The following is a 25140-nucleotide window of genomic DNA, read 5'->3' as shown; positions in this document are numbered from 1 at the left end:
TGTCTCCACTCTGAGAAAGCCAACTTCATGGCTAGCAACTCCCTGTCCACGATGGAATAATTCCTCTCCGCTGGTGAGAAGGTCTTGGAGAAGAAGCAAGGATGCTTCCGACCTTGAGCATCCTTTTGGAAGAGGACTGCTCCAGCACCAACGGATGAGGCATCCACCTCTATTATAAATGGCTTATCTACATCGGGGCGATGTAGGATGGGAGTGCTAGCGAAGTGTGACTTAATAGTGAGTAGGGCCTTGGAGACCTCCTCCGACCACAACTTGGGATTTGCTCCCTTCCTGGTGAGGGCAACCAAGGGAGCTACCAAAGATGAGAAGTGTGGGATGAACTGGCGATAGTAATTAATGAACCCCATAAAGCGCTGCACTGCTTTAAGAGAATGGGGTTCTTGCCAGTCCATTACAGCCTGTAGCTTGGCAGGATCCATAGCCAATCCCTGGTCAGAGATGATATAGCCAAGGAAAGGCAAAGACTCCTGCTCAAACACACACTTCAGTTTGCCCGTAAGAGGTCAAAAACTTTGCAAACATCTCTCTGATTGGAGTCAATATCTGGAGAGTAGATGAGAATATCATAAAGATAGACTACGACCGAGGTGGTGAGCATCACCCGGAAGATGTCATTCACAAAGTCTTGGAAAACGGCTGGGGCATTACAGAGTCTATCAAAGAGCTCAGATATCAAGGGCAAAGGATACTTATTCTTAAGTGATGGCGTTAAGACCCCAGTAGTCTATGCATGGACGTAGTTCTCCCCATATTGACAGCAGCATCAGAGGGGCTAAACGCCCACGATCAATGCTAGCAGGGCGTCACCTCTCATATTGAGTTGACACCCACATTTGATCGTGACGGTGCTTTGTGTGAGCTCATATGATCCCACAGCACTGTACATATATGGCGCATGTTGGGAAGGGGTTAAGAAAGAAGTGTGTAAAGACAGAAGACACAACCTTCAAAGAAATCATGCATTTTGGAAATTAAGAAAAGTAAACACTGAATCAGAAGGCAAACATTTTAATAAAATTCACAATACTAATAACAATACCACACACAATACAATATAACCACTCACCGATTCATCAAACCTACATACTAAAGATGACCTGCTAATAGTTGTTATCACATTTTACTGTCTTTATAAGTATAACAGCAGCTCTAGAATGTTGTCTTTATGTTGTTTTTTATCTATTTTGAAACACTACTGCTTTTGACAGAACAAACTTGACATTTCAGTCTGTCTTAAAATATTGTGCACAGGGCAACAAGCTCAGAGTACAAAACCAGCACTAAAACTACATATAAATTATGCAAAAGGAATCAATGAAGAAAGTAATGCAATAAAAGGAACAAATAATGTTATGTCAAATGCATACAGGTTGCTGGGGAGAGGATGTATGCCTACAAAAAAGTGCTGAATGATTGCCCACTGTCCTTAAAAGGTGATGATACCTATGGTGATAATTACAATCAGTTCCTTCTATAAAATCTTGCAATGGCTTTAAAATATAACACATTAAGTAGCAATGAAGAAAGTGTTTAAGTAGGAAAGATGGATATGCTTCTTAGACCAGCTAATTTTCCTTACTGCTCAGTTCACAGATCTGGGGGTATGACCTAGAATAATGGCCCAACAGACGGAACTTGATAACATTTCACCTGAGAAGAGCTGACAAGTGTCCATTCAGTTTTTATTATATATAACAGTAAAGGCATAACAATCATTTCCAAACCATGAAATCTTTGAGATCTCTTAGAGCCACAATTACAAAAAATATATAATGTGACTCATTAGAAACACATATACACTCACTGGCCACTTTATTAGGTACACCTGTCCAACTTCTTGTTAACACTTAATTTCTAATCAGCCAATCACATGGCGGCAACTCAGTGCATTTAGGCATGTAGACATGGTCAAGACAATCTCCTGCAGTTCAAACCGAGCATCAGTATGGGGAAGAAAGGTGATTTAAGTGCCTTTGAACGTGGCATGGTTGTTGGTGCCAGAAGGGCTGGTCTGAGTATTTCAGAAACTGCTGATCTACTGGGATTTTCACGCACAACCATCTCTAGGGTTTACAGAGAATGGTCCGAAAAAGAAAAAAAATCCAGTGAGCGGCAGTTCTGTGGGCGGAAATGCCTTGTTGATGCCAGAGGTCAGAGGAGAATGGGCAGACTGGTTCGAGCTGATAGAAAGGCAACAGTGACTCAAATCGCCACCCGTTACAACCAAGGTAGGCCTAAGAGCATCTCTGAACGCACAGTGCGTCGAACTTTGAGGCAGATGGGCTACAGCAGCAGAAGACCACACCGGGTACCACTCCTTTCAGCTAAGAACAGGAAACTGAGGCTACAATTTGTACAAGCTCATCGAAATTGGACAGTAGAAGATTGGAAAAACGTTGCTTGGTCTGATGAGTCTCGATTTCTGCTGCGACATTCGGATGGTAGGGTCAGAATTTGGCGTAAACAACATGAAAGCATGGATCCATCCTGCCTTGTATGGAGCATCTTTGGGATGTGCAGCCGACAAATCTGCGGCAACTGTGTGATGCCATCATGTCAATATGGACCAAAATCTCTGAGGAATGCTTCCAGCACCTTGTTGAATCTATGCCACGAAGAACTGAGGCAGTTCTGAAGGCAAAAGGGGTCCAACCCGTTACTAGCATGGTGTACCTAATAAAGTGGCCGGTGAGTGTATAAGACACTTTATAAGCGTGTCCCGAGGAACACTCCGGTATAAAACATCAGAGAATATAAAAATAAGTATTTTGCTTATAAAAAAGAAAATACTGGAGAGATATCAAATGCAGACATTTTAACATTAAAAACAAAAACACGATACCCACCCGGCCACTGAGCGCTCCGGAGCTGCCTCCCACTGGTCTGCCCGACGCCTAACTAGGCGTCGCTACTACCGCGATCGCTGGAGGCACTGATTGGTGAGTGAAAGCCGCTTGTCTGTTACCGCCCACCCGCTTCTTCACGCCGCCGGTAGAGAGAGACTCCCGGACGCTGCTCCTTCGATCTTACTGACCAACGGATTGGCATCTGGGGAACCCCCCTAAGGTTAGTCTACATCGCATCTGTCGGGGGAGAAGTCTGCAGCACGGCTGGGGTACCTTCCAGACCCCTACATCAGCTTCACCAGCTAATTAATTTTCATAACAGTCTCATCAGAGTTGCCATGTGTCCCCTGGGGCTGTGGGAGGCAGGTTTTGGAGTCTAAATTCAGCTCCACATAGGGCCTGTTGTGATTTGTGCTCCACTGGGGCTTCTCTCTGCCCCCCGGGACCATGCGGGGCCAGCAGCGGTGATTAAAAACAGTTTTGAGAAGGAGCAGGACGCATACCCCTTGAGCTCCTCTGATAGCAGTTTTAATCTGCCTAATTTGTCCATTCAGGGACGCAATTTTTCAGATAAGAAGACTCAATCCATCTGCCTATAGGCCCTGAACATTCTTTTCATATATATTGGCCTATTCATAACTCAGACTGTCCTACTGCACCGCTTACAGGACATAAAACCTCAGGCCTAACCCCCCCACAGAACCCAGGATTCCTATAGGGGAGAGGAACCTGCTGCTGAGGGGACTGCCTATCTAATGTAGGCACAAATGCCCTCCAAATCTCCCCCGCAACCACCTATTAGCAACTAAAGTTTCTCAGGTGCGCATGGGCAAGAACAAAAAGCTCCCTGGTCTGCCTTCAGATTCTGGCCCTCTTCCTGGCAACATGGATCGCTTTCTTAATACAAATGGCCAACACAGGAATACAAGATCCAAATCCTCCACTAAGTCCTCAGGCGATAGTTCTAACACATATGATCCACCAACCCACCAGGGCTCCCCTGACAGAATGACCAATGAAGGGGATGATGGTGGCGAGCTCCCGGATGACGTGTCTGTTTCCGAACTCAGTAAATTCATCAGATCTCTCCCTACTAAATCAGACTTGGAGGCTTTTGCCTGTCGTATCGAAAACTCCTACAAAAAAGAGCTACAAGCTCTCAAATCAGAATTCACAACTCGAGTGGAAGAGGTAGAAAAGTCCCAGGACCTTATTTTACAAGAATTACAAACCCACAGAGAGGTTATAGCTAGCCACGCTCAGAGACTGGAGGAGTTTGCGACAGGAATGGAGGACCTAGAAAATCGCAACAGACGCAACAACATCAGAATTCGCGGCCTCCCTGAGTCCGTGGGTCCCCCAGACTTGGATTCTACTGTTCAGAAAATATTCCTTGACCTCCTCGATGGTGCTGAAAGCGGCTCAATCGAGTTTGACCGTATACACAGATCCCTGGGACCCAAACCGACATCAGAATCGAGACCTAGAGACATCATCTGCAGAGTTCATTACTATAAAACTAAGGAGGCCATCATGCTGGCTGCCAGGCGGAGAGGCACCATCGACTGCCGTGGAACTCAGATTTTACTACTGTCCGACCTATCTAGGTGCACATTACAGCTCAGGAGAGCCCTACGCCCCTTATTGTCTCTTCTCAAGGACAGAGACATTACTTATAGATGGGGATTCCCCTTCCAGTTGATTGCCTTTAAAGGCGGGAAGACGGCTATCTTCCGCAACCTGGGCGACCTGGCCAAATTTCTAGGAACCTTTGAATTACCAATGACTGATCTTCCGGATTGGCCGCGCTCGCCCCAACTCCCAGATATCCCTCCAAGATGGCTAAAAGCTCAGCATTCCAAGCAGCACAAGAAGACTGGCCCCCTTCCAGATTCAACCCGAGAGGAGCCTTCGTCAAACGCTCTCCTCTCCTGTGATGTTTTCTTTTACATTTTTATAGATGGATATAAGTTCCACTGATCTACACACCGATCTAGATTCGAACTGTACACGTCTTGTTGTGCGTAACCTCTTAACAGTTTATAGCCCTGTTTACTAGACTCTGAGATTGTGTTAGTGAATTGTTGGTTTTCCTATTAATCTTCCTCCCCTTCCTCCCCTCCCTTCCTCTCTCCCCCCTCCCTTCCTCACTCCCCCTTCCCCCCCTTCCCCCCTTCCCCCTCCCTTCCCCCTCCCTTCCCCCCCTTCCCCCGTCCCTTTTTTTTTTTTCTTCCTCTCTTTTCCCTTCCCCGCTTCCTATGCCCAAGGAAAACCTAACCATAGTTTAATCAGACTCAGATGCTGTTTACTAAAGTTTATTACAACTGTTTATTGCTCAGGTTGCGGGGGCGAAGGCCGAGGGCGAGTTCTCCCCGACGGCTTCTTCCCACCCCGCTTGTGGTTCTCCAGGTGGTTTCCCACCGGAAGGCGACACCATGGCTACACACCTTAAGTACTAACTTAGCATATACTTAGTTCTTCTCTCTTACTCTCAGTTTTCTGGCTACTTCTTCCTCCTTCTCTTTTTTCCCCTCCCCCCTCTCACCCACCCTCTCCTCCAACTCCCTATATTACGCCCATTTCAACATCCACACCTAAAATCTCCTAGGATCTGGTCTCACGCCCCACATTATCCTGCCTCAGACACTCAACTTTGACATGGCTGGAATTAATCTCTGCTCTCACAACGTCAAAGGGATGAACACTCCTGAGAAAAGGAGTCAACTCATGTACTCCAACCATAAACAACATATATCAATCTTAATGCTCCAGGAAACTCATTTTAAAACTGGCGCGACCCCTAACTGTTCTTCACACTATTACCCTAAGTGGTTCCATAGCACTAACCCTCACTCTAAATCCAAAGGAGTATCAATAGGCTTTCACAAAACTTTTCTCCCTGAGATTCTCGATTCATCAATTGACACGGAGGGCTGATATGTTTTCTTGAAGGTGGCGTGGGGATCACGTGTAATAATATTGGCAAACGTATATTTTCCCAACCAGGGCCAGCAAAGATTTGGTGGCACATGCAGACGACTCTTGGAGAAATTTGCAGGCGCTCTTCCGATAATCCTCGGAGGCGACTTCAACCTTCCAATGGATCCTGCGGTCGATGTCTCGTCGGGCAGGACCTCATATCCACCCTCTTCAATTAAAAAAGTGAGGAAACAACTATATGATTTGCGGTTGGTAGACATATGGAGGGCTCTCCACCCAGGCACAAAAGACTACAGTTTCTACTCCCATATACATTCTACATATAGTAGAATTGACTATTTTTTTATATCTCAGTGTTTACTGGATCTTGAGGTGACGGCAGATATAGGCCCTGTATTGTGGTCCGACCATGCACCCATTTACTTCTCAATACGGCTAGATCCCTCATTAAGATCTAGCTTTTCCTGGCGTCTAAATGAAAGTCTATTACAGGACCCGATCTGTGTGTCAGCGGTAAAGGGTGCAATCACAGATTTTGTGGCAAACCATACTGGGGATTCATCACCCCCTTCAATACAATGGGAGGCCCTTAAGTGCGTCCTGCGTGGCATACTGATCTCTCAGGGAGCCCGTCTTAAAAAAGAACGCCTAGCCATCATAGCTGACCTCTCCTCACAGATCCACAAACTAGAGACCCAACATAAGCAGGACCTGTCCCCCCTTACTCTGACGAGCCTGTCTACAGCTAGACAGAAACTACTTACAATTCTGGACCAGAGGTCACGTTGTCTTAGAGAATGAATTAGAAGCAGATTTTACCTCCTGGGGAACAAGAGCGGCAAATTCCTAGCGAGAGCACTACATCCACAAGGCCCACAGACATTCATACCACACATTAAAGATGCCAAGGGTAAAACAGTCCACAGCCCCAAAGAAATCTTATCTAGCTTTTCTGATTACTATAGCTCCCTATATAACATTAAAGGCCGTTTTAAAGATCTCCCCACCCTTGCATTTCAAGAGAAAATTAACGCATACATCAGACTCAACAAACTACCCTCAATTCCTCCAGAGCGCTTGGAGGATTTGGAGAGGGATTTTACCTTGGACGAGGTCACTTCCGTGGTTCAAGACATGAGACTGGGCAAGAGTCCTGGTCCAGATGGCTACACAGCAGGCTTCTATAAGCTATTCTCAGATCTACAGTGCCCCCCTTTTGTAACAACATGTAACCATATTCTCTCAGGCGGCTCTTTTCCCCCCCAGGCCCTTATGGCTCATATTACGGTTATTCCAAAACAGGGTAAAGATCCTTTGCTCTGTAGCAACTACCGCCCCATCTCACTTATAAACATCGATGTCAAAATCTATGCCAAAATGATTTCAAAGAGACTTAATAGCCTCTTACCCCTCCTAATTAACCAAGACCAGGTGGGCTTTGTGCCCGGAAGGGAGGCTAGGGACAATACCATCAGATCTATTTCCCTGATTGACAGAGCCAACAAAAAAGGCGACCCTCTGTGTATACTATCGATAGATGCTGAAAAAGCATTCGATAGAGTAGATTGGGAATTCATGTGCCAAACACTCAAAGGCATCGGACTACAAAAAAAAGCTTTGTGGAGTATAAAAGCCTTATATGAGTCCCCTTCAGCCCAGGTCAGGGTAAACGGCTCATTGTCTAACCCTTTCTGCATACGGAACGGCACGAGACAGGGGTGCCCGTTGTCCCCCTTACTCTATGTGCTAACTATGGAGCACTTGGCAGTCGCAATTCGCAACAACCCTTCTATAGCAGGAATGAAGTTCCAATTAGAAGATCATAAATTAGCATTATTCGCTGACGACTTACTCATGTATGTCACCTCCCCCATCACTAGCCTTCCTAACATCTTATTAGAATTAAACAACTATGGTGCCCTTAGTAACTTTAAAATTAACACACACAAATCCGAAATGCTAAGTATCTCGCTACCACCCCCCTTAGTATCACAATTATGCTCCTCGTTCCCATTCAAATGGCGATCAGACTCCCTGGCCTATTTAGGAATACACTTAACCACTAAGTCCTCACTTTTATACGATGCTAATCATAAAATTGCACTGCACAACGCAGAGATTGACCTGGAGAAGTGGAACAAACTTCACTTATCTTGGCTTGGAAGAATTAATGCAATCAAAATGGATCTTTTACCCCGCCTACTCTATTTCTTCCAGACCATCCCTTTGTACCTTCCAGCCTCCTTCTTCTCCAGGCTCAAATCAGCGATAATTAGATTTGTGTGGTCCGGTAAACGCCCACGGCTGGCATATCACCTTCTGTGCAGGAATAAACGGTCCGGAGGGCTGGGCCTCCCGGATTTCTTACTCTATAGCTATGCCTCTCTTGGAACCTGCGTCCTTGATCTGTTCCATCATAAATCAAGTAAGAGATGGGTGGGCCTTGAGCTGACACTCTCGGGACATGATTCGGCGACGCACTTCTGGAGAGAGGGCACTAAGGGAACTCGAGGAGATGACCAGCCCTTCATTACTAGACACCTAACTCAGTTTGTTAAACATGGCATCCAAAAATTAAACTTTTCCTCTATACCAGGCCCCCTGACACCAATCTTTGAAAATCCAGACTTTCCAGCAGGTCAGGACAGGATCATGTTCCTTCACAAACATAGAGACAGTTGTCCAGTGGTTCATGACTACGTAGACCGAACCTCAATCAAGACCTTGGGGGCTATCTTTGCTGACGGAGGACCGCCACAGGGCTCATGGTTTTTCTATGAGCAAATCAAAAGCTATCTCACTGTATTATATAGGCGGGCTGACATCTTTAGACAGCTAACTCCTTTTGAGTCCATGTGCCTGGGTGGGGGTCTCTTCTCCCACACAGTTTCCACAGTTTCATTGTTATATGGAATGTTCCAGGGCTGTCAGCCAACTTCACTTAACCCCCCTACATTCTTTGTGAAATGGGACAATGAATTAAACACGCAACTGACTCCGGAGGAACGCCTCAAGAGTCTGCTATTTACCTTTAGATCCTCACTTTGCTCAGATTACCAAGAAAGAAGCTACAAACTTCTTGCCAGATGGTACAGATGTCCGTCTAGTGTTCACCTTATGTTTCCCACCACCCCCGACACTTGCTGGAGATGCTGGAGAGATAGAGGTACCTATTCCCACATCTGGTGGTCCTGCCCGCCTATTCACGACTTCTGGGTGGGCATCTTTGCACTTTATAACAAATTATCTCTCCATAGAGTCCAACCCACCATAGAACTGGCCCTGCTGTCTGTATGTGACCTTTCCATCGCCAAATTCAAGAAAAGTTTACTGCGACATTTCCTAACAGCCGCACGTAACGTGATCCCTCGTCTCTGGAAACAGTCGACATCCCCCTCACGTGCTGACTTTGTGGTTGAATTAAACCGCATTTACAGGATGGAGCAATTGATCAGCCAGGAAACTAGAACCACAGACAAAGTGTTCAACACTTGGTCTCCCTGGATCGCTTTTAGAGAATCCGAGGAATTTAACACTTGGCTACTGATTGACCCCATTGGTCCCCCTGTGACCCATAATCATAGCTCTCCTAGGCAGTAAACAATTCATTAACAATCATACCTTAACTTAAAAGTACAATAATCTCAATTTGGTTGGGACTGAAGACCAGATCCCTCCTACCCTACCCCACCCACCCCTCCTCCTCACCTCTCATCTCTCCACCCTCCCTTTTCTTCTCTTTTTCTCTTCTTCCTCCTCTCTTCCTCCTCTTATCCTCTTCCTTTCCTTTCTACCTTCTCTTTCTGCTTTCTTCTTGCTTGCCCGGGCCTCATGTGGAGTCCATTACTGGCGCTGAGCGCCTGGACGAGCCTAAGCACTATTGCTTCCGTTCGGCGGCTTGGCCCCACCTGGGGCTGGTCGTTGACCGAATAGCGAGAGCTTGTGATATGTACATCTTCAGCAACTTTTTCATACTACCAGACCTCCGACAGAGGTAATTTGTCCACGAAGTTATAATCCTAATGATTTGTTGATCAATGTTTGAATGTTTGAAAGTTGAAACCTTTGGTATACAATTGTTCATTTTTGTATCAATTTTACCATGATTATGCCTATATCTGCATTTAAACATCTAATTATAACTGTGTTATTTACATGCAACTCAATAAACTTGATTTACACAAAAAACAAAAACACAACAAAAAACTGGTACAGTACAAAAATTGGCCACCAGCTACAAAAACTTTCTCCTGCAAGTAGTTAACTGAAAGGTTTTTTTCAGTTGAAAACACAGATATGGCATCCACCGAGTGTTGTCCTGTCGCGTCTTCTTTATATTATTGCCAAGAAGCTGCAACTGAATAAAGCTGTGCTTCAACCTTATGGCTTTCGGCCTATAGTATCAGATATTAAACTGCATTTGGCCTTCAACTTTGGTTACGGCCTACTAACGGTGTCTGCCCCTCCCTGGTGTTGTCCTCAACTGAATAAAGCTGTGCTTCAACCTTCTGTTCCAAATTAAGATTTTTTTAAAAAAATTTGGGTGTTTAGGGCCTACTAACGGTGTCTGCCCCTGCCTGGTGTTGTCCTCCACTGAACAAAGCTGTGCTTCAACCTTCTGGCTCTTATTAACTGCTGTTTTTTAAAAGATTGGTGGTTCCGGCCTACTAACGGTGTCTGCCCCTCTCTGGTGTTGTCCTCAACTGAATAAAGCTGTGCTTCAACCTTCTGTTCCAAATTAAGATTTTTTTTTAAAAAAAATTGGGTGTTTAGGGCCTACTAACGGTGTCTGCCCCTCCCTGGTGTTGTCCTCCACTGAATAAAGCTGTGCTTCAACCTTCTGGCTCTTATTAACTGCTGTTTTTTAAAAGATTGGTGGTTCCGGCCTACTAACGGTGTCTGCCCCTCCCTGGTGTTGTCCTCAACTGAATAAAGCTGTGCTTCAACCTTCTGTTCCAAATTAAGATTTTTTTTAAAAAAGTTGGGTGTTTAGGGCCTACTAACGGTGTCTGCCCCTGCCTGGTGTTGTCCTCCACTGAACAAAGCTGTGCTTCAACCTTCTGGCTCTTATTAACTGCTGTTTTTTAAAAGATGGGTGGTTCCGGCCTACTAACGGTGTCTGCCCCTCCCTGGTGTTGTCCTCAACTGAATAAAGCTGTGCTTCAACCTTCTGTTCCAAATTAAGATTTTTAAACAAAAAATTGGGTGTTTAGGGCCTACTAACGGTGTCTGCCCCTCCCTGGTGTTGTCCTCAACTGAATAAAGCTGTGCTTCAACCTTCTGTTCCTGATTAAGATTTAAAAAAAAAAAATAATGTTTAGGGCCTACTAACGGTGTCTGCCCCTGCCTGGTGTTGTCCTCCACTGAACAAAGCTGAGTTTCCACCTTCTGGCTCTTTTTTTTTTTTTAAATTGCTGGATGGGGCCTAATAGCTCTGTTTGCTCCTCCCTGGTGTTTGTCCTCAACTAAAAAAAGCTGAGCTTCAACCTTCTGGCTTTCGGCCTATAGTATCAGATATTAAACTGCATTTGGCCTTCAACTTTGGTTCCGGCCTACTAACGGTGTCTGCCCCTGCGTGGTGTTTGTCCTCAACTGAATAAAGCTGAGCTTCAACCTTCTGGCTTTTGGCCTACAGTAGCAGATATTAAACTGCATTTGGCCTATTAGTGTGTTTGGGCCCTTAAAACAGTGTCTGCTGCTCCTGGGTTTGCTACTCCACTCAACAAAGCAATGCCGCCTGTTTAGTCCTGTTACCAATTTTGAACTGCATTTAGCCTACTTTATTCTTTGGCCCTATATCTGTTTCCTCCTCATCCTGCCCACTGCCCAGCCACTGCTACATGAGTCTGCTGGTACATTGACCTAGACCACTACATTCCCCTTGCACTCTACACAGCCAGAATCTGACCCTGCTGAAAGTCAGGTTCCCCTTCCCGCATGTTATACCACCTTACACAGGGACAAAGAGGAAGGTGCAGATGAAAGTGCAGGTTCCTTCAACAGGTGGGGGGGGCATACTCGTTGGCGACGTCACTGGCACAGGGCCCCTCAGAGTACGCAAAAGTGGCGCTGCTGGTGGGAGGCGCCCCCGCCATGCAAACACACATCGCTGTACTTTGAGGGGCCCTGTGCCAGTGCCAATGCGAACGAGTGGCCCCCCCCTGCTTGCTCAGGATCACAGCACTTGCAAAGTTGAAATACTTACCTCTCCCTGCTCCACCGCCGTGACGTAGTCCACGTTTCCTGGGCCCACTAAAACCTTGAACCAGCCCTACCCCCCACAACTTTTGCCAAATGACCCCCAATTTCCAGTGCCCAACTATTATTATAAAGTTAATTAAGATTGACAAGCATCAGAAAACAAGAATGGATGTTTTTGGCATTAAAATGGGCACTGTAGGTGTTTTCCTGGCCTCCACTCACTGCCGACTATGCTTCCCCATTGACTTGCATTGGGTTTCGTGTTTCGGTCGATCCCCGACTTTTAGCGATAATCGGCCGACTGCACTCGACTCGACTCTGGACTAAGTCGGGTTTCACAAAACCCGACTCGATCTTAAAAAAATGAAAGTCGCTCAACCCTAATGCCCACCATTCTGTTAATTTTTTACCAAGATACAGCAGCATTTATTGGGGGCTCTGATTGTAGTAGATACAGACGGTTGCAGTCTGTATATCACCCGCAGTGGATGGAGCAGGGTCAGCGCCTAAATCCATTACATATACAAGTGCTTCTCACAAAATTAGAACATCAAAAAAGTTAATTTATTTCAGTTCCTCAATACAAATAGTGAAACTCATTATAAAGAGTCATCACAAACAGTGATCTATTCCAAAGTGTTTATTTCTGTTAATGTTGATGAATATGGCTTACAGCCAATGAAAACCCCAAAATCATCTCAGTAAGTTAAAATTAACAAAAACACCTGCAAAGGCCTCTTAAGCGTATAGAGAGGTCCCTTAGTCTGTTTCAGCAGGCTCCACAATCATGGGGAAGACTGCTGACTTGACAAATGTTGAGAAGGCAGTTATTGACACTCTACAAGGAAAGTATTTCATTTGGAAATCAAGGTCCTAAAGTCTGGAGAGGCCACAATCCAAGCTGCTGGAGGTCTAGTGTGAAGTTTCCACAATCAGTGATGGTTTAGGGAGCCATGTCATCTGCTGGTGTAGGTCCACTGTGTTTTATCAAGACCAAAGCAATTCCTGCTTCCCTCTGCTGACAAGCTTTTTGGAGATGGAAATTTCATTCTCCAGCAGGACCTGGCACATGTCCACACTGCCAAAAGCACCAATGCCTGGTTTACAAACAACAGTATCACTGGGCTTGATTGGCAGCAAACTCTCCTCACCTTAACCCCATAGAGAATCTATAGAGTATTGTCAAGAGGAGGATGAGACATCAGACCTAACAATGCAGACGAGCTGAAGGCTGCTATCAAAGCCACCTGGGCTTTCATAACCCCTCAGCAGTGCCACAGGCTGATCACCTCCAGGCCACGCCGCAGTGATGCAGTAACTGATGCAAAAGGAGCCCGACCAAGTATTGAGTGCATTTACTGAACATACATTTCAGTAGACCAACATTTCGGATTTTAAAATCATTTTTCAAGCTGGTGTTATAAAGTATTCTAATTTACTGAGATAATGACTTTTGGGTTTTCATTGGCTGTAAGCCATAATCATTAAAATAAATAAATCACTGTTAATAATGACTATAATATACAAGTTTCACTTTTGTATTGAAGAATTGAAATAAATTCACTTTTTGATATTCTAATTTTGTGAGAAGCTCCTGTATATCATGCACACAATCGCCCATCATGAACTTGGTGACATGGAGACAAAGTTCACATAGAAATCCTTGTTAAATAGAAGCTGGACCAGAAAGACTATCCCAAGGGAAGCAACATCTGACCACAGACTTCCCACTGTGCCACTCAAATCCATGGCTGATCAATACACAGATGAGTAGGATTCATGGACAAAAAAGTCACAGATCGGTAGAGGCCAGGAAATCACTGGAAGAGAAGAGATAATGACCAGGATCAGGGCAGGGTTGAACTTGGACTTATTCAGTCCTGACATTTGAAAGCCCTCAGACCCATGCTGCCCCCACCATCCTTGTACAGATGGGGTCTCTTAATATTTCTCTGCTTAAAGGAAATAAAGATTTACCATTAGACCAATATTACCTTGAATACAGAATCCCACCATATACTGGCAGAATAACACCATCATACTGATGAACCCTTTATGAGGTACTCAGACAATTCTGGACGACACTGTCTCAGATCTCCGCTGTCTCAGCATCTCCCGGAGACAACTACTGTGCAAAGCAAAATACACTTCTCTGAACTCAAGACTGGACCCTTCTATAAACTTCATTCCTCCCACCATTCTGGATTATTCTACATTGCTAAGTGCTGATATTAACCATCTGCACCCTGGTACGGTGTGAGGGGCAGAATCAGACTTCTTAAAGTAACACAATAATACAAGATATAGCAATTATCAGTGCACCGAACAATACAGATCTTTGTAGAATACAGAGCAGCAGCCTAAAGAACAAACAATCTTAGCAGCACAAAAAATTCAAAATAATGTTATCCCGATATTTGGGGTATTACAGATGCACAAAAAAAAAAGCTGCAAAAACTTCAGGAAACAAAAACTACTCAAATAAGGAGCATTTCTTGAAGCCGCTTCCAGTAGAAATATTGTCATTTTCCACTGCTTGACATGTCCACATTCCCCAAGTGCCACCATAGAGAATGGCTGATCCTGCTCATTATCGGGGGCATCACATCCTCTGGTTTTTGTTTTTATGTATTTCCTAGGAGATCAATAAGCCAATTCTGGAGGAGGAAGAACAAGTGATAGATATGATGTAAATCACAGCAGACATGGCCGTCATAATGTTAGCCAAGGTAGTGAGGGGCAGAAGAACATCAGCAGCTGTGGCAGCCTCTCCATCCAGTCCTCCAGGGTCTGAGGATCCTTAGTGATTGGCACATCATTGAGTGATTTCTATCAGTGGAGGAAGGAGCAGGACGGCTATAAATCCAAAGTCATCACTGTCATAGTAAGGACACAACTGGGGGAACGACCACAAGACACCAGGGACCATACATTACAGTATAATGCGGACCAAACTTACTGGCTCCAGTACATCAAGGTACAGGAGATTCCTCACAAGAAGTAGCTTTTCCGTAGACTTTCCAGGTGGATACATGAGCACTAGCCCACCAGGAACAGCAGAAAATGGAGGATATTTGAGCAATTGCTTCTATTTCCCTCCATCAGGAGCGAGGACGAAGGATGCTCATTGTAAAAACAAGGCCAATCCTGAAGGTTCCCATCAGTCTACCCTTATAAATGGTTCCCCCAGGTAGATCCTTGGTGCCGCTGGAGTAAAGGTCAACAGGAAATGGTGGGGCCAGGACACCTGCTTCTCTTTGGGATTGCAGCAAGCAGTTCAGGAATATTGGAGGCTCAGGAATATCAAGGTCAACTGGTAATCGAAAGAGGAAGTTTAGAAGTTGGGGTAACCCTCCCATTGTGGGTTAATTATCTGTATATGTACCCAATCTACAGCGATGCAGACACCTCGCCCCTGATACTGTAGCGTCTACTCAGATTTGTGATGGCTTTTGCAGTTTTTGGTTTGTTAATGTTCACATGGACAGAACACAAATTAGAACAACTGCAAAGTTGAGAAGCTTTACACGTCCAGATCTGCAGTTTCTTAAATTCTCCATCGTAAGAGGTGGCGACTCCAGCAATTAGGCAAATGAATGTCAGCCTTCAGTGTTAGATTGTTAGCCCTCACTTCAACCCTCCCAATTAACCCTGAATGGTTCTTATCAGATGAGTCAGCTTCTCTAATACCAGAAATGATGAGAAATTATATACCATTCAGGAGAGCTACAGTAGATCTCATAATTGCCTGTGAAGCATCGACACACTCAGCATCTGGAATTCCCGCAGTAGTGGCACATGCTGGCACCTACCTCAAGATGGCTGGATTGACAGGTTTCCAAATAGTCTGCCAATTCGTGGTGCAAGCAAAGTCTCCGATAATGGCGACAGGAGCATGCAGGGCTCAAGTCAGTCAATTTGTTCATCTCATGAGGATATACAAATTACTAGGTGACGAAGCCCCCCTATATGAAGTTCCTAAGCAACCCAAATGGCAATAAATTCAATCCCCAAGGTTTTGAGTTCTTACACTCTTATGCTGTGGATTATGCAACAGCAGTATTACCGTCGATGTCTGGATATGTCGGGGGCAGCTATACTTGTGAACATGAGTACTACAAGCTCGGCATGGAGATGGCTAGTAGAACTATTGGACAAAGTAATGCCACCACTTCTAAAGAACTTGGCATATCAGATGCGGAAATGAAGGCCTTCAGTGAAGCTCACCAAGCAATCGCCCTACGTTCTGGACAAAGGAGCCATCAACAGGTTTAGGTCTTTTCGACTAGAACTCAGATCCCTAAAGAGCCTCCTCCACTAAAACAGAGAAGCACCCCACACTCAGGCCCTCCTCCGATGTCTCTCACCCGGAAAACAAACGGATCACTCCCACAACAGAGCAACACAACCCAAGCAGCCACCACAGACAAGCCCACGCATGAACAGAATCCCACAGCACACCACGAGAGACACAACCATCACCGCAATCACATGCACTCACTGGAGAGAGCACCAAGTCACAACCACTCAACAAGACCACAACACCGAGAGCAAGGACCAAACCCGACGAGCACCACGCCCGCCCACGACCTGGGCAACCTACTCCACACGGCCAAAGCGGGACCCCACCACCTACACCGCACGCCACAGCGAGCAGGCAGAATCCACGCACAAAGCCACTCCAACCGAGTCTCTCTCATCAAGAGAAGAAAACCACCCTAGATTGGACAAGAAGTTAGTGTGAATTGACTAATCTTTCCAAGTTCTAGGAAAGGATTTTGCTGTTGTTAAGTTAATCAGATCAATTAGGCAAATGAAGTAATAACGCCGGGTGTGAATATTTTCACAGCTGTGTCACCGGAAGACATAGATAAAAAAAAAAATCCACAAGACAAAGTATGAGTTCACAAGACCCTCCCTGAAGGAGGTGCTCTATACCCCATACAATGTGCCACTTCACTACACAATCTGCAACATCTCCTTAAGACGTCACTCCAGTCACTGCACAATTTGCAGCTTCTCCTCATCTTGGCCATGTTCACACACTGTTTTAGATGCTTTATTTTTGCGGCCAAACCTTGCTCTTGGCAGTAATAGCACAGTTCAAAGTGACAGCTTGACAGTGTTTTCATACATTTCAGGGTGCGGATTACATGTGTACAGTACAAGTTTAATCAAGTTTCTAAAAACGCTGCAAAAACCATTTAACCTATTTTTCACTTGTTTTGCCTTCTAGCGGTGAGAAAACACTGCAAAACGTCGAAATAATTGACGCGATAAAAAAAAAAAAATACTGCAGTTCTCAAATTCAGTAAAACAAAAAAACAAACTCGTGCTTGAGATTTCTGAAATGGTGTAGCTTTTGCTGCTTTTAATTTGCATATAAAAACGCTGCATGTGAACAGTCCAATAAGGCATCACTAATCACTACACAATCTGCAGGGTCTCATCCTCCACTCCCTCTGACACAATGTAACGAGCCCTCAGCTCTGTGAGCAGGACCAGTCATTATGGTTGAAACAGGATATATAGAGCAGGACTATGGGGCTCTCGGGGCCACATTGTAAGAAGCCGAGGGAATCAGCCGCTGTAAGAGAAGAAGTCTAAAGTTCTGGAGATTCCTTCACCTGGAACATGAGGTTTAGAGGATTAACAAGACTCAGACCAAACCCCACCCAAGAATAGAGAAGACCCCAAAACCAGATGGAAATATCAGCGAATCCACTGAGGACAAAGAGGAGATGCGTAGAAGACGCCATATTTACCACATCTGTAGAGATTCAGGGACCAAATATGGAAAAATGGGGAAAACTAATCTTAGTTTAGAGCTCTGGGGCCCCAATGTCACAGCTGTACCAGGGGCCCCAATGTCACAGCTGTACCAGGGGCCCCAATGTCACAGCTGTACCAGGGGCCCCAATGTCACAGCTGTACCAGGGCCCCATCCACAGTGACACCACATACAGCAGTGTTTCCTTATGTGGCCCCCAGTGTGATTTCTTCCTGATGGAGCAGACACTCTGCAGTAAAGCCGCCAAGAGAAGTGGTGATAAGTGGCGCCATGTTATAAGGACACTATGTAACCACTATAACATTGGCCCCCAGTGGCTGTGGCCCCTCATGTAACCTGGTGACAATGCTAGAGCCCCGGAGCAGAGGACAGAATGAAGGAGAGGCACGCAGGCACAGGACGTTACATGGAGGAGCTGAGAGGAGCAGCAGTAACGCACACTCCACCCCTGAATGAGTTTCCTCTCAGCGGCTCCTTCTATTAGATTTCATAAATAAAACATAACTTGGAGATTACACTCTGCAGTCGACTCCTCGCAGTGACACAGACATTCCAGGACCCAGCGCTCAGGTATAAGATGGTCGGATCTTACCATTAGCAGTTCTCAGACAGCAGAAACATCACGAGGAGGAGAAAAGGGAAATAACGTCACAGGTAAAACTCCGCTCCCTGTCGTGCCCCGTGCAATGTCTCCCGTCCTGACAAGGACAGTGCCCAAGTGTGACCTATCCCTCTAAGAAGGTCCTTGTACAAACCCTCCCACACATGTCAGCACCCTGTAATGGCAGCTTCTCAGGAGAGAAGAATGTGTATAAGGGGACTAGAGCTAAAGATGTGTGAGGGTCACAAGCAAACGTAAGAAAAAATGTCTCATGGTGGATGAGGAGCATTGCCTTCCCCAAACATATTATCTTCCTTACATTTTGCCAAAAGAACTATGGGTCTCCAACATCATGTTGCACCCCTCTTCCTGCACACTGTCACATCAATAATATTGGTGCAAGGTGTTAAGTGTCTCATATATGGGCCTGCTAAACCGGTGTGTTGCTCTCCATAAGGAGAAATGTTATAGCTTAAATCCCAAGTCTTAACCTTTCACCAGTCCTAGCCAAATCATATCTCATACTGACGAGGAGCAAACAAACGCCGTGCTGCAAATTGAGATTATGATTTGGCTCTTGCCTTTGGTTACATGAGAAGGCTCGTTAAAGGGTATTGACTTGTAACATTGCTACTTCCAATAGGCGGCACTAGAGATCAAGTCTTCTTTGACTAAGCAATGTGCATGATAATAATGTAAAATACATAAGGATAGAGTGAAAGTGAAAATCTGCATGTTATTATTTGTGCCTTCTCTAGGTTTTTCTATGGTTGTGGAATACAAAAGGCACAAAAAAAAAACAATTACGCCATTGTCGAAACAACTTCCCTCCATTACTGGGAAATTAGAAGACAGCAATAAGCACTACAGAGGTAAGTATTAATTGCAGTGGCTAGTGCTCATCTAAATGTGCAGTTTTGGACACTCATAACACAAATTGTTGTCTCTCTTTTACAGATAATCCAAATTTTTTTAAGGTCTGCATCTGGGGGAAGAGGCAGTGAACAGCAGCACTTACAAAAGAAGACTAGAGTTCCTGCAAAAACTTCCTACATAGAAACGTGCAAAGAACAGCCCTACAAAGGTAAGTATTAATGATCCTTACCCGAACCAAAAGTATGTGCTATATTTATAGGTTAACCAGAGACTTACACATTCTGATAGTATTTATCACACACATTTCAGGTTCAGAACCCATCCAAACCATGGCTTCTGTTCACGAAGGTCCTTCACAAAAAAAGAAGCGCTCATACTCATACAGTTTTCATGAAGAATGGGAAGAACAATATCTTTTTACTCATTTTAGGGAAAAGTGTATCTGCCTTATATGTCAGGCCACTGTATCCATTGGGAAAAAGTGCAATGTCGAGGGTCAATTCACAACAACACGCAAGAAGTTTGACCAGGAATATCCAAAGGGCACTAATCTAAGAAAGATAAAAGTTGAAGATTTGAAGTGTGCTCTGACTGCCCAACAAGAAAGCCACGCAATAAATCTAAAGCAGCTACAGTTGCATCCTTTAAAGTTGCACATAATCTTGCCCAAAGGAAAAAAAAATAAAAATTTTGAGGATGGAGAAATAGTTAAAGATGTCATGTTTGCAGCTGCAGATTCACTATTCCAAGGATTTTAAGAAAAACTCAGAAATTATTTTGGCTATAAAAAGCCTAATAGTGGTAACATTTCTTTGATATTACCTGCGTTTAGTTGTGAAAACAACGGAAATTTGGCTAAAATTTTGAAAATTTCGCAATTTTCCAACTTTGAATTTTTATACAATTAAATCACAGAGATATGTCACATAAAATACGTAATAAGTAACATTTCCCACATGTCTACTTTACATCAGCACAATTTTGGAACCACATTTTTTTTTGTTAGGGAGTTATAAGGGTTAAAAGTTGACCAGCAATTTCTCATTTTTACAACACCATTTTTTTTTAGGGACCACATCTCATTTGAAGTCATTTTGAGGGGTCTATATGATAGAAAATAACCAAGTGTGACACCATTCTAAAAACTGCACCCCTCAAGGTGCTCAAAACCACATTTAAGAAGTTTATTAACCCTTCACGTGTTTTACAGAAATTTTTGGAATGTTTAAATAAAAAGGAACATTTAACTTTTTTACACAAAAAATTTACTTCAGGTCCAATTTGTTCTATTTTACCAATGGTAACAGGAGAAAATGGACCCCAAAAGTTGTTGTACAATTTGTCCTGAGTACACCGATACCCCATATGGGGGGGGTAAACCACTGTTTGGGCGCATGGCAGAGCTCGGAAGCAAAGGAGCGCCATTTGACTTTTCAATGCAAAATTGACTGGAATTCAGATGGGACGCCATGTTGCGTTTGGAGAGCCCCTAATGTGCCTAAACATTGAAACCCCCCACAATTGACACCATTTTGGAAAGTAGACCCCCTAAGGAACTTATCTAGATGTGTGGTGAGCACTTTGACCCATTAAATGATTCACAGAAGTTTATAATGCAGAGCCGTAAAAATAAAAAATCATTTTTCACAAAAATGATCTTTTCAATCCCAATTTTTTATTTTCCCAAGGGCAAGAGAAGAAATTGGACCCCAAAAGTTGTTTTGCAATTTGTCTTGAGTACACTGATACCCAATATGTGGGGGTAAACCACTGTTTGGGTGCATGGCAGAGCTTGGAAAGGAAGGAGCGCCGTTTGACTTTTCAATGCAAAATTGGCTGGAATTGAGATCAGATGCCATGTCACATTTGGAGAGCCCCTGATGTGCCTGAACAGTGGAAACCCCCCAATTCTAACTAAAACCCTAACCTAAACACGCCCCTAACCCTAATCCCAACCATACCCCTAACCAACACACCCTTAACCCTAATCCCAATCCTAACCATACCCCTAACTCCAACACACCCCTAACTCTGACGCACCTCTAACCCTAATCCCAACCAATCCCAATCCAAACCCTATCCCTAACTTTATCCCCAACCCTAACCCTAACTTTAGCCCCAACCCTATCCCTAACTTTAGCCCCAACTCTAACCCTAATGGGAAAATGGAAATAAATACATTTTTTTTTTATTATTATTATTATTTTTCCCTAACTATGGGAGTGATGAAGGGGGGTTTCATGTACTATTTATAGCGGGTTTTTAGCGGATCTTTATGATTGGCAGCTGTCACACACTAAAAGACGGTTTTAATTGCAAAAAATTGTTTTTGCGTCTCACATTTTGAGAGCTATAATTTTTTCATATTTTAGTCCACAGAGTCATGTCAGGTCTTGTTTTTTGCGGGACGAGTTGACGTTTTTATTGGCACCATTTTCAGGCATGTGACATTTTTTGATCGCTTTTTATTCCGATTTTTGTGAGGCAGAATGACCAAAAACCAGCAATTCATGAATTTCTTTTGGGGGGCGTTTATACCGTTCCACATTTGGTAAAACTGATAAAACAGTTTTATTCTTCGGGTCAGTACGATTACAGCGATACCTCATTTATATCATTTTTTTATGTTTTGGCACTTTTATACGATAAAAATTATTTCATATAAAAATAATTAATTTTGCTTTATTCTGAGGACTATAACTTTTTAATTTTTTCGCTGATGACACTGTATGGCGGCTCGTTTTTTGCGAGACAAGATGACAATTTTTTTATACCCCTCTTTTTGATCCCGTGTTATTCCACATTTTGTTCGGCGGTATGGTAATAAAGCGTTGTTTTTTGCCTCTTTTTTTTTTCTTTTACGGTGTTCACTGAAGGGGTTAACTAGTGGAACAGTTTTATAGGTCGGGTCGTTACGAATGTGTACTTTTATTGTTTTTTTTTATTTAGATAAAAAATGTATTTATTAGAACAATATTTTTTTTTTCTTTATTTAGGATTTTTTTTTTAGACTTGTAAATATTTATTTTTTTACTTGTCTACTTTGTCCCAGGGGGGGACATGACTATATAGTGTCAGATCGCTGATCTGACACCTTGCAGTGCACTGTGTCAGATCAGCGATCTGACGGACTCTTTAGGGAGGCTTGTCAGCGCCTGATCAGAGCATGCACTTGGCAAGCCACCTTCCCCCCGTGGCCATTTTGGATCTGGGGCCTGCCGGAAGGGAGGAGGTAGGAGACCCTCGTGGCAACACGATCACATCGTGTTGCGCCGAGGGTCTCAGGGAAGCACGCAGGGAGCCCCCTCCCTGCACGATGCTTCCCTATGCCGCCGGAACGCTGCGTTCATGTTTTATCGCAGTATTCCGGGGGTAATGTGCCAGGAGCGGTGATTACGTACTATCCCATCCGTGGTCACACGGGCCCATACCAACTCGACGGGATAGTACGTCATATGTCAGAAAGGGGTTTACAATTGGAAGAATATCCATAGTCATCTTAAAGTAAATGAGCACTCAACTGCACATGAGCAGTGTATGCAGGACGGGCATTACCTGAAAAGAGGCATTTGTGAACAAAAAATCGTTGATAGTGCCAATATGCATCAAATTGAAATGGAGACAATGTACTGGAGATCTATCAGCAGAGTAATTCAAATCATATGCTATTTAGCTGAATGCCACTTAGCTCTCCGAGGAACCGCAGGTAAGTTATACCATCCAAATAACTGTAATTTTCTTGGTCAAGTGGAATTTTTAGCCAAGTATGGTTCGCATTGTTCGATGTGAGCTGTCAGTTGGTGCTTCAGTGTCTGAATACTTTGCAGGTTTTCTGGGGAGGCATTGTGTAATGTGTTCTTAGAACACTTATGTTAGAAAAAATAACACTTCGTTACTTTTTCAAGTAAGAGCACGGTGAGGATAGAAAGGAAAGCAATATTGAATTCTATGGATAAAACAAATCAAAGTGATTACAAAAACGAAGAAAAGTAAGTTCATAAAGATAAGTATTAGAAACAAGCATTTAGTGGTTCTTACATATGGTCTTCTTGAGGAATGATGTGGTCTGTCCATTCTGGAGATTCCCAAAGTAATGAGAGATCTGACTGAACAGGAGTCGGGTCTGCTTTATATACTATTTTGACCCATAGACTTACATTGGTTTCTATTTTTCTACCTCACAACCACATATGGTGATCTACCGCTATGTTCATAGCTTCTACCATATTAGAAGAACGATGGTAACTTGCAGAATATGCATATTATTTCTGTACATTACCTCATTTTGAAATGCTTAAGCATATACAGTAACCTTTAGTAGAAACATTTATTATCTTCAAATAGCCATTTTGACAGTTCTGACAAAAGTCCTATAGCTATGACATACAGAGAACAGATGTATCTAGCAAGGTCCTCAAAATAAACTAAACCAAATCTCTGCTCGCTAGTTAGACTCTGCATACGTATAGTAATCTTTTATCTTTTTTAGTGATATATTAATATTTTACAACTTACAAGGCCTAACGATTAGCATAGATGAATGCAGAGGCCAAAGTTATGATAATGGCAGTAATATGAAAGGGAAGAAACAGGGTCTGCAGTCAAGAATTTTGGCCATGAATAAACGAGCGTTGTACATGCCATGCAGCAGCCACACTCTTAATCTTAGTCATCGTTGATGCTGCTAAATCATCTGTCCTCTCTGTCACATTCTTTGGAGTATTGCAGCAAATTTATGTGCTCTTCAGCTCCTCAACACAGCGATGGGCAATTTTAAAAGAAAAATGTAACCAACCTGACCCTCAAACCACTCTCTAATACTCGCTGGGAATGTCGGATTGACAGTGTAAAGGTTCTTCGCTACAGCTTAGGGGAAGTTTGTTCTGCGCCTTGACCTTGTCGTCTATGCTGCATCAAAAAAAGATGAGGTAAAAGCTGCAGAGGCCAAGAGCCTTGCGAATTACATTTCTTCTGGTCAGTTTATCATTTGCATTGTTGCCTGGTATGATGTTTTGGGCAACCAAGAACAACTGATGAAGTCACAATAGTTATGATACACGTCGGGTATACAGGAGGCGGTATCCTGGCCTATACCTAGGGATTGTACTATGGACACATTGATCTGTGAGCATGCCTAGCTTCCCTATAACCTTGGTTGGTAAAGTATCTTATGGGCTATTACTTGTTGTGACCACTTGGACGGGTCTTACTTGACCTGTGCCTGCATTTTTGATGTTAGGGGGCAATTTTTATAGCTTTAGGAGTTACGATAATTTCCAGCAAACTGCTTTAACTAAACATATGAACATCAGCAATCATTTTTGATAGACATTTAACTGCACTTTATCCTTATGTGCCCCATTTCTTCTATTTGGTGCCAATCTTGAATATTTTCATCTGTGTTAGATATCCTATCTGCTTTCTCCAGAACTATGAACTTGTAGTATTCCTACATATAGAGTGGATTATCTTGATTACCTGTTAATTGTAGAATTTGGGAAACCTATGCATTTTGTATTGGTAATACCAGGTATACCGCATGTCCTGTATGTAAGATTACCCTTTCTTTGTAACCTTTTTTGCATTTTAATTTTTTTAAGAATTTCCACTTTTTTTTAGTTTTGTGTGTACTAATATAATAAAAATTTGACATTGTCGGTCTTCTAAGCAATTTTAAAATAAACTCTCACAAATCCGAAATCCTAAACATTTCACTTCAACTCCCCTTAGTTGATCAATTAAAGTCGGCCTTTCCATTCAAATGGCGCTTTGACTTCCTCACATACTTGGGTATCAAAATTACAAACAAAACGTCTAAATTGTTTGGGACCAATTTTGCGACAATCTTACAAAAACAAATTTGG

At 43.6% G+C, this 25140-nt stretch overlaps 1 long non-coding RNA gene across 1 annotated transcript in view; it reads right to left on the bottom strand.

Annotated features, from left to right (window-relative positions):
* The window catches only part of LOC143781654 (uncharacterized), a 173277-nt gene extending 149922 nt beyond the window's left edge, over positions 1-23355 (bottom strand). Inside the window, exons 1-2 of the long non-coding RNA XR_013216787.1 lie at positions 23315-23355; positions 23173-23222 (exon numbers count right to left, since the gene is read on the bottom strand). This is a non-coding gene — a long non-coding RNA (uncharacterized LOC143781654). The remainder of the gene's footprint in view (positions 1-23172; positions 23223-23314) is intronic.
* Between the last annotated feature and the right edge of the window lie 1785 nt (positions 23356-25140).

The sequence above is a fragment of the Ranitomeya variabilis genome, chromosome 6 (assembly GCF_051348905.1).
Source record: "Ranitomeya variabilis isolate aRanVar5 chromosome 6, aRanVar5.hap1, whole genome shotgun sequence".
Lineage (NCBI taxonomy): Eukaryota > Metazoa > Chordata > Amphibia > Anura > Dendrobatidae > Ranitomeya > Ranitomeya variabilis.
The sequence above is the reverse complement of the archived record's forward strand: the minus strand, read 5'-3'. Positions and strand labels throughout refer to the sequence as shown.